A 10,636-nucleotide genomic window follows, 5' to 3' on the forward strand; every position below is an offset into this window, starting at 1 on the left:
GTCTGGAGGGCTGGGAAACTGGACATCTGAAACACAGGGCGCTACGTTAGACTGGCCATCTGGGTCTGGAGGGCTGGGAAACTGGACATCTGAAACACAGTGTTATGTTAGACTGGTCATCTGAAACACAGGGTTACGTTAGACTGGACATCTGAAACACAGGGCGCTACGTAAGACTGGACATCTGGGTCTGGAGGGCTGGGAAACTGGACATCTGAAACACAGTGTTATGTTAGACTGGTCATCTGAAACACAGGGTTATGTTAGACTGGACATCTGAAACACAGTGTTACGTTAGACTGGCCATCTGGGTCTGGAGGGCTGGGAAACTGGACATCTGAAACACAGGGCGCTACGTTAGACTGGCCATCTGGGTCTGGAGGGCTGGGAAACTGGACATCTGAAACACAGTGTTATGTTAGACTGGTCATCTGAAACACAGGGTTACGTTAGACTGGACATCTGAAACACAGTGTTACGTTAGACTGGCCATCTGGGTCTGGAGGGCTGGGAAACTGGACATCTGAAACACAGGGCGCTACGTTAGACTGGCCATCTGAAACACAGTGTTACGTTAGACTGGTCATCTGAAACACAGGGCGCTACGTTAGACTGGCCATCTGAAACAGTGTTACGTTAGACTGGCGAGCATCTGGAGAGCTGGTGGTCACTAGAGACATTACGTCCACAGGCTAGTGGTCAGAGGCTTGAGGATTTTGGGGTTGTCGAAGCGTAAAGCAAAGCAACATGTTTATGTATTTGATATGGACATAACAATCACATTGCTCATTGCACAGTTGTACAAATTGTAGATGCAACGTTTACAGTGTGTTAGCACACTAGTTTTCACCACTTGTCCACAGGTAGCCGCAATTTGCAACTCTAGATCTTTTTTGGTTTGCGATCTGCTTGTCTTAAACGACGTTAAACTCACCAACATTGCAGCTGTAGTCCAAGCTTGAATTATCCTCTTTCAATCTGCCGAGCTTGTTTTTCATAAAAATCCACCGTAGACATGTTGTTATGAGCTACTTTCTGTCAAGACATCCTCTGCAAGTGATTCTTTTTCTAAGTGCTGGAGTTTGGAAGCACTCGTCGTACGTCACTGAACGGCCCTGCGTTCCACCCGTTTCGAATTTGCACATAATGAGGAGGCAGCAGCGCGACCCGTTAACAAAAACGAGTGCTTCCAAACTGCAACACTTAGAAAAAGAATCACTTGCAGAGGATGTCTTGACAGAAAGTAGCTCATAACATGTCTACGGTGGATTTTTATGAAAAACAAGCTCGGCAGATTGAAAGAGGATAATTCAAGCTTGGACTACAGCTGCAATGTTGGTGAGTTTAACGTCGTTTAAGACAAGCAGATCGCAAACCAAAAAAGATGAGTGGGGAGTCAATGGAGAGTTGCAAATTGCGGCTAGTCCACAAGAGACTTTTCTAAGAAATGCACCATAGTTTAAAAAACACCCAATCAAATACAACAAATTATACATTCTAATAATATTTACAGCAAAATTAAATTACAATACCCATTACATGATTTCCAACACAAAGGTTTTCGATTGAAATATGTATTAAGTTACAATTTGGCAGAATTACAGTACATTTCAAGCACAAACTCAATGCAAAGACTGTTAACTGTGAGTGGACGACCCAACAAAACATTACACTTGTTTACAAGAGGGTCCACCTTGTTCAATTCATCAAAACATTTAGAGGCGTACAAATAGACACTTCTATATAGTCAAAGAACAGAACAGGAATTCATCATAAAGGAAGTGAGGGGATTCAGATTTTACGAATTGCAGCCGTCCGTATATAGGTGCCCTTTGAGAGCGGTTTTGAAGGAGTCAAGGGATTCACATCCCATATAAACGTGGACTCAAATAAAGACATTGAAATGTATGCGTGTGAGTGAATGAGTGAGTGCGTGCGTGTGCGTGCGTGCGTGTGTGTTCTCACCGTTAGAAACGTCCTCCTCAGTGAAGTCACGTTCAACTCATCTGTTGTCAGGAAGCCTCACTTTAATTTAAAATGACGTCAATACAGATAAAACATAAACCCTGGTTATTAAGGTTACTTCATGACGTTGATAAAACAATGAGCACTGGATATTATCGTTACTATATGTCGTTATAAATGTAATTTAAAGTTAAACCAGAACTACGAAAACAACCTCCATGATGTTACTGCTACTTCCGCATGGGACGGGTTGCCAGGTCCGGCTTCTGAGAGAGAAACAAGCAAACAGGCTCTATGAAAACAAGCGAGCTTTTTTCTGAGCTTTATTATTATTTGTAAACTCTATTATTATTATTATTATTGGCACGATGCACAAACATATAGCCTACGCAATTTGAAAATAATATATTTTTTAAAAGTAAATGTTTATTGATTGATTGATTGAAATATTGATTAACAGTTTGCAGAATTACAGTACATTTCAAGCACAACTCAATACAAAGACTGTTAACTGTGAGTGGACGACCCAATAAACTAGCATTACACTTGTTTACAAGAGGGTCCACCTTGTTCAATTCATCAAAACATTTAGAGACGTACAAATAGACACTTTAACAGAACAGGAATTTATCATAAAGGAGGTAAAAAGGGAAAAGATTAAAGAAACATACAGTGAGGGGAAAAGGGGTGGGTGGTGGGGGGGGATTCAGATTTTACGGGGGCCAGTTAACAACACAAATCCCTGTGGCGTTTAAACATTTTAAAATTGGAGTCTGGAGAAAAATATAATATATTAATTTTGAGTTTTATTTCCCCAAAAAGTAGCTTATAACAAGCGGACATGGCAACACCCGGGAGTACGTTGAAGAAGGAGCGGTCACGTTACATGCACTGCAGAGCCGAAGAGTTCTGATGATCCTCAGCCCCGAAGAAAAGTACTTTATTATTTGTTTATTGAACTCTGCGCTCGTCTGTTTTGAGACCTTTATTTAGTTTATGTCTGGAGCCTGTTCTTGTTTTGTTTGCCCCGTTTATTTTGAAACCATTACACTCACACGACACAAACTCCTACCATAATATCAACTAGCTGTTGCAGTCATCATCAATCACCATCGACAAACAAACAACTACAAGTGAGTAAACAAGACGCCCAAGTCCAAAAGTGTGAGCACGTTGTTAAACCGTATTTCTCTGGTGATAAAAGAAAGAAAGGCCACAATACGGACACAAGTATTGAAATGGGATCGATTGGAAGGATCTAACCATAATGGATGTGTCACGCTATTGAATGAAGCTAATGAAATGAGCTATACCATACGGATGAATGAACGCGCAGAGCGCGACATTTAATGTGGATTGGAATGAATTGATGTCGCTATTAAGCAAGCTTTGTGCAACACTAAGTTTGGATCTGGAAAATAAGCGCTGCTGTTGTATTCTAAATACGGACGTCACGTCACGTTTTACTGATGTCTGTAAATGAAGCGGATGAATTACTCCAGTATGAAAGAGGCCTGTCCGTGTGTTTGCTAATACAAAAACAGCTTAATTGATATAAGCATCAAAGCAATATTTTATGTACTTTTTATTAGCAAGTGCATTCCATTCCAAGCGCTGGACCACACATGGACATAAACCTGCGACGGGAACAGTTCCTATGTAGTAAAAGATTATATGAAAGAAATAAAATATTTAACTGGTTTATATTTTACAATTTTAGTTATAGATGGCAAGTATAATGTTAAGGAATATTTGTCTTATTATCCAGAGATCCTTTTAAAATGTAAATTGCTGTGAGTGATATGGTCTGCAGCTTCTGATGTCTTTCTTTCTTTCTTTCTTTCTAGATGTAGATGACCGTAGATGCTGCTGGAACACTGAACCTGGTCTCCTGTGTGAACCACCCCATCATGGCTGCTAAGATGTCCATGTGGACATGAGTGTTTGTATAGAGAGAAGCATGTCTGAAGAGCTTTGCATATCAGTCGTTTCTTGCTGCTGCCAAAGTCAAATTGTGATATCTGTAGTGTTTAGTTCATGGCCGCTGACTGGTGGAATAGCCTTGTGATACATACTGGGTGTTCACAAAACAAACAAACAAAATGCCACAAACTCACAAAGCTGCACAAAAATCACACAAATCAAGGGATGTCCGACAGTCAGTGTTGGATATTGTCCAACTCCTAATTGCCGATATCAACAGATACCGATATATATATATTATATGCAGGCTTTTTCCAGTGGTGGAAACATAACTCAAACTTTTTACTTAAAGAAAAGTAGGCAATACTGCATTATAGAAATACTCCGTTACAATTCAACATGTACTCGGGTAAAGGTATAAAGGTTTTGATATAAAATGTACTTAAAATACCAAAAGTAATTATTAATAATTACTCATTATGCAAAATGTCTCATCTAAAATGATCTAATCTCTCATCTCAAGTTTTCAAATGTATAAAAATAGCAGATCTACAAGCTCACATGTGTCTTATTGTATTGTGAGCTTGTAGATGTTTTTAATGTAAAATAATAAATAAAGTAAAATTAAGGGTTAGGGTTATTCATTTTTAATGCCTTTATCGGCTGATAATATCGGACATCCCTAACAAAAACATATATCAAACGTGTCAATACATTTCAAAGAATGCCACAAGTGGCACTAAAACTTCACCAATAAATAAAGAAACATCCACATGTTCCATAAATTAAATGCCACAAAGGTTTGCCGAAAAAATGAAGAAATTACAAAAAATACGTTTCTTAAACATCTTCTGCCGTATGTCCATAGAACTTCAGCTCTGTTGCAGCAAGCCAGTACAATGCGTCATTGTCTAGGTCACCTAAGCCACGATCACCATTCGGTGGCCGGTATTTGGGGCAAATGGTCATTACGTGTTCCACAGTCTGTAGTGGATCCTCGCATTCACAGTGGGCACTGTCCGAGATGTCCCACTTCTGCTTTGAGGGTTGTCCACTCCTTGCAGGGGAGGTGCTGGCAAAGAACATATTTGGGGTCCTCAATGTATTCCACTGGTCCCTCTGTCTTGCCTTCACCCAGGATGCCTTGGAGGTGTCAGCTAGTGTTGTGTGGAGCAGTTCCTGGGCCTGTGTGGCAAAGGGGCACAGTGACTTGAGGCACGTGTGCTGTGTCAAAGGTCGCCGTGACTTGGTGTGTGTGTGTGTGTGTGTGTGTGTGTGTCCACTGGTCCCTCTGTCTTGCCTTCACCCAGGATGCCTTGGAGGTGTCAGCTGGTGTTGTGTGGAGCAGTTCCTGGGCCTGTGTGGCAAAGGGGCACAGTGACTTGAGGCACGTGTGCTGTGGTGTCTCTGACGACCTTGTGGAGGAGATGGCTGGGATTCACTCAGCTGTGCCTTCTCAGTGAGGGCCAGCGTGGCTGCTTCTCGTCTGACCTCTGTTGGAGTGATTCCAGCGAGAACAGGCAGGCAGTTTGTTTGGGGTGGCCCATCCGGTGTTGAGGGCAGCATCCAGCTTCTTGACATGAGAGCTACGGCTCCAGACTGGGACACAGTACTCGGGTTGTCTGCATAGCCATACTTCATTGATGTTGTTGCAGGGAGGTCGTGGATGTAGCTGTTAGTGTTGAACAGCAGTTACTGGTGTGGAACCGAAAAGCTTCACAAACTTGCCAAAAAATTCTAGTTTTGAACCTTTTTAATCTAGTTTATTTTCAAATAAATTTGTTTTTACTGTTTTGTGAAGCAACTGTGGGTACCTTGAAAAGTGCTATATAAATTGTATGTATTATAAAAAAACAGACAAACGGCAATTGTCGCCACACAGACATCACAAATTCCTATTGGCAGCAGCAAGTGAGTGATGTGCAAAGCTATTCATAGACTATAACCATGTCTTCATTCCAGATGCTGCGAGGCTCAACCGGAGCCCCTACAGGTGGACATCTGCAGTTCTCGCTGTCCTTGGATGAATCTGCATGGGGGGCTCTGAAGGCGGCTCAAAGTAAGAAATCACTTAGACTTTTCTATTACTGTGAGTGGTATGGTCGGCTTCTGTTTTAAATGTTCTCTATACATTTTGTGTATGATGTGAAAGGACACAATGTACGTATATCTGGCTCTTGGTCACTTAAATTAATCTTTCGTTCTTTCTTTCTTAGGGTGGATGGGTCGAGGTAGACGTCGTGGAAGGACAGAGATCCGTTCCCGGGGGTTTCCTCTGAGGACTTCTGATGAGCTGTGAGTAGGAATATTTCTTGTTAGGATGGATATCTGTTGTACTGTTATGGTACGAAGTATAGCATGGCAGTATGATTCCTCCTAGTGGCACTGGTTGAATGTCTGTCAGCTCTCCAAGCTAATCAAAGTCTTAATGACACTTTTTTTAACCACTTCAACCCCAGCATCTCTATTCTGGGGGGAGCGTTCAGCCAAATTAGCAGATCTACAAGCTCACACCGCATTGCAACGTGTTGTGAGCTTGTAGATCTTTTTGGCAAATCAATTTGTGTAGAGTGAAATCGGAGCATATACCAAATGCTCTCTTTAAAGGTCTGTTTTATCAAATCTATAGAGGGTTTAAGTGGTTCTGAATATGCAGCTCAACAAAAGCTAATTTAGTCCTTATTTCTTTCTTTCTTAGGACGGAGATCTGTGTAGATGCCGGAGGACTTCGGACCTGGGCCTGCCCGGTGAGGAACCGCACAGTAAGAACCGCTCTAGGCCTTTCACGATTATGAAGTTTCTTTTTACTGGACGATTATTGTCGCTCAAATAAATTGCAATTAAATATTTAAGTGTGGCCCGGATGGTTAGCTCAACTGTCTAGGCACCTATGCTGCCAAGCCAGCCGGACGGCGTGCTGCGGTTCGACTCCCGACGGCCTTTGCCGCGTGTCACTCCCCATCTCTTCCCCCTTTCCTGTCTATATACTGTTCACTATCAGTAAAGGCATGAAAAGCCCCAAAACCAACATGAGGGCTACGGCTCCAGACTGGGGCACAGTACTCAGCGGTGGGGAACACCAGAGCCTCGGTACCGGTTGGACGCCGTATCGGTGCGGCACAGGCGGTGGTCTTTCTCTTGACGCTGTCAGGTGTTGTTTAAAGGACAGTGTTCTGTCCAGCTTCACCGCAAGATATGATGGGGAGGAGTGGGACTGTAAAAATATACAAATGACACCACTGCTATCACCGAAGAGCACACCCTATGACCCTAATTGATCACGTCTAGGAATTTCAACAATTTAGGCAGTTCTCACATCCAGAGTGACTTACAGTAAGCAACAACACATAGTAATGCATCAAATTCATAAACAATTGTCATCAAGAATAAGAAGTATAGACTATCCAGACTATTGGCGGCAACAACAAGGGAGTGATGTGCGAAGCTCTTTTCTATGAAGCCATTCATAGACTATAACGGCCATGTCTTTCTTCCAGATGTACTGCAGGTCTCTCCAGGAATCTGCATTCCTCTGAAGACGACTCAAAGTAAGACCCTGTTAGGCCTGTCAAAAAGAACCCTAACTGAAACGTTTATTACTGTAAGTGATATGTTTAGCTTCTGTTTAAATGTTCTCTATAAATAAAAGTTTTATGTATATATGTTGTGACAGGATAGAATATATATCTGGCTCTTGGTCACTCTAATCAATCTTTCTTTGTTAGGATGAAGATCGCGGTAGACGTCGCTGGAACGCGGCTGCTGGACAGGGAGTGCACAGACACACACACACACACACACACACACATACACAGAAAGGCTAATTTGGTGTGTGTGTTTTTTTTTCTTTGTTAGAATGGAGATATCGATAGACGATCTGATGTTCCCTGGACAGAGATCCGTTCCAAAGCCCCCCCCCCCCCCCCCCCCCGGGGGCTTCCTCAGAGGACTCTGATGAGCTGTAAGTAGGAATAGTTCTTGCTTGTTTCTGAGGATGGATAACTGCTTTTGTACTGTTATGGTACGAAGAATGGCATCATTTACAGCAATCCAAATGTTTTAAATATTTTAGGATAAATCTAAATGACTCTGCACAATAGTTTGAGAGTCAATATCTCATATCATGAGCGTGCCTCTTGGTCTTTGTAACAACTTGAATACAAATTACAAAAGATGTTGAGGACTGTACATGTGTTGATGCCTCCTAGTGGCACTCTGGTTGAATGTCTGTCAGCTTTCCAAGCTAATCAAAGTCTTTTGTTAACCACTTCAACCCCAAATCCCTATTCCGTTCAGCAAAAATAGCAGATCTACAAGCTCGCACTGCAACGTGTTGTGAGCTTGTAGAGCTAATGGTTTCTTTCCCTCTCAGGATGGAGATCATAGACACAGCTGGAGGCTGGAGCCTCTAGAGATGGAGATCTGCAGGTCTGTCCATGGATGGGAGGACGGAGGACGGAGATCTGGGTAGACGCTGGAGGACTTCGGACCTGGGCCTTCTCAGTGAGGAACTCAACGGTACGAACCGCTTTAGGGTTAGGGCTTTTTTAGGCTTTGTAAAAAGCCAATAATCGTCCGTTGCCGATAATTGGTCGATCCCTATTCTTAAACGTTACTGTAAGTGTATGTGTATGTTGTGACAGGACACGCACACACACAGCAAAGCTAATTTGGGCTGTGTGTCTTTCGTTCTTTGTTAGAATGGAGATCTCAGCCAATGCCCGAGATCCGAAGCTTTCCCTGGGTGTTTCCGCTGAGGACTTCTGGGTCGCTGGAAGGCTCGGACGGAGCTAGAAGGTTCGGTAGACGCCACTGGAACCTGTTTAGGCCTGTCAGAATTTAAGGTTTTATAATGGCCGATTTTAAATCGCTCAAATAAATTACAAGTAACAATTTAATTGCGTCATACTAACATTCTAAATAAAACTTTTGCTTTTGTAGGCTTTGTAAACAAAAAGATGCACATGGCATAATTCAATAACTTTATACACTAAAAAAAGAGAAGTAAATTACAAAGTGACACATTTAGAGCTTGTAGATCGGTTGCTTGCATTATTTCTTTAAAATGTTTGACAATATATGAACATTTTCAACATGGAGACGATTATGACTAATCTCTAAAAAAGTATCTCAAATACTTGGCGATTAGGTAATTGTGACAGGCCTAAATCCTTCTAGTTGTGTTTTTTTATATCATGTTCTGTAATCAGTTAGGGTTGACTATAGACTTTTTTTAGGAACAAGATCATCATGCCGGTGAAGAGCACGTTTCTAGCCGATGGAGCAACTATTTCTGATCACCTTTGGAGTTACATCACAGCAAGGTAACTATACAACACACGCACACATACTATGATCATGACATGACATCAGCTTGTGACTGCAACTTGTTCCTGTTCGCAGATGACTCGGCACTGCTAGTCTCGGACAGGAACAAACTGCAGGTTGAAAAGGCCCTCAGCTCTGAACTCGGTAGAATCTGCACCTGGCTCGCTGATAACAAACTATCTTTACACCTGGGAAAAACTGAATCCATTCTCTTTGGATCTAATAGTAATCTCAGCAAGGCAAATGGCTTCTTGGTTAGAGTTGGTGACAATGTTATCACACGTAAAGATGAAATTACCTACCTAGGTTCCATCCTGGAGGCTAATCTTTCCGGTGATAAAATGGCCACCAACGTAATCAAAAAAGTCAACCAAAGAACAAGATTCCTTTACAGGATCTCCTCACTGGTCAACAAAAACACCTTGAAGACCTTAACAGGAGCCCTCGTACAAGGTTTCTTTGACTATGCATGCACCTCCTGGTACCACAGCACCTCAAAGGCCCTTAAAACTAGGCTCCAGACCTCCCAAAACAACTGGTCAGGCTCCTACTTGGCCTCACCCCCCGAACCTACCTCACTCCTGCCCACTTTGACAGGCTGGGATGGCTTAGGGTCGACGACAGAGTACAGCATCTTGCAATGGGTCTGGTCCACAAGATTCGATACACCACCAAGATACCCATGTACCTGTCTAGATACTTCCTTTATGTTAACGAAGTCCACACCCACAACACAAGAGGGAGTGCAACGAACCATGTACAACCCAGATTCGGCACAAACAAGGGACTAAATTATTTTCACTCCTATGCCACCAAAATGTGGAACGCCCTACCAACAGTCATTAAGACATGTGAATCCCTTGACTCCCTTTTCCCCCTCACTGTAAAGTTTATTTTCCCTTTTTACCTCCTTTATGATGAATTCCTGTTCTGTTCTTTGACTATATAGAAGTGTCTTATTTGTACGTCTCTAAATGTTTTGATGAATTGAACATGGTGGACCCTCTTGTAAACAAGTGTAATGCTTAATTGGGTCGTCCACTTACAGTTAACAGTCTTTGTATTGAGTTTGTGCTTGACATGTAACTGTAATTTTGCAAACTGTTAATAAATATTTCAATCAATATTGTTTTATGAACAAAGTAGTAATGAGCATTTCTTTCTTTTCTTTAGGACGTTGATGGTCTCCTGTGTGGCTCCATCTGGAGGTCACCAGGGTTCTGAGTCACTCAGATCCTGACTGGTAGTGGTGATATGTAGATGTGATCAATCAATAAAATGGTTTAAAATAAAATAATAAACCAATATAAATAACTAGATAATAATATAAATAAATGGATAAAACGAACGATAAAAAATAGATTATAGTAAAATAAAAGTAAATTAAAATTGTAAAATAAAAGTAAATTAAAATTAGTAA

The sequence above is a fragment of the Protomyctophum bolini genome (genome assembly GCF_963924005.1).
Source record: "Protomyctophum bolini genome assembly, chromosome: 18".
In the NCBI taxonomy this organism is placed as follows: domain Eukaryota; kingdom Metazoa; phylum Chordata; class Actinopteri; order Myctophiformes; family Myctophidae; genus Protomyctophum; species Protomyctophum bolini.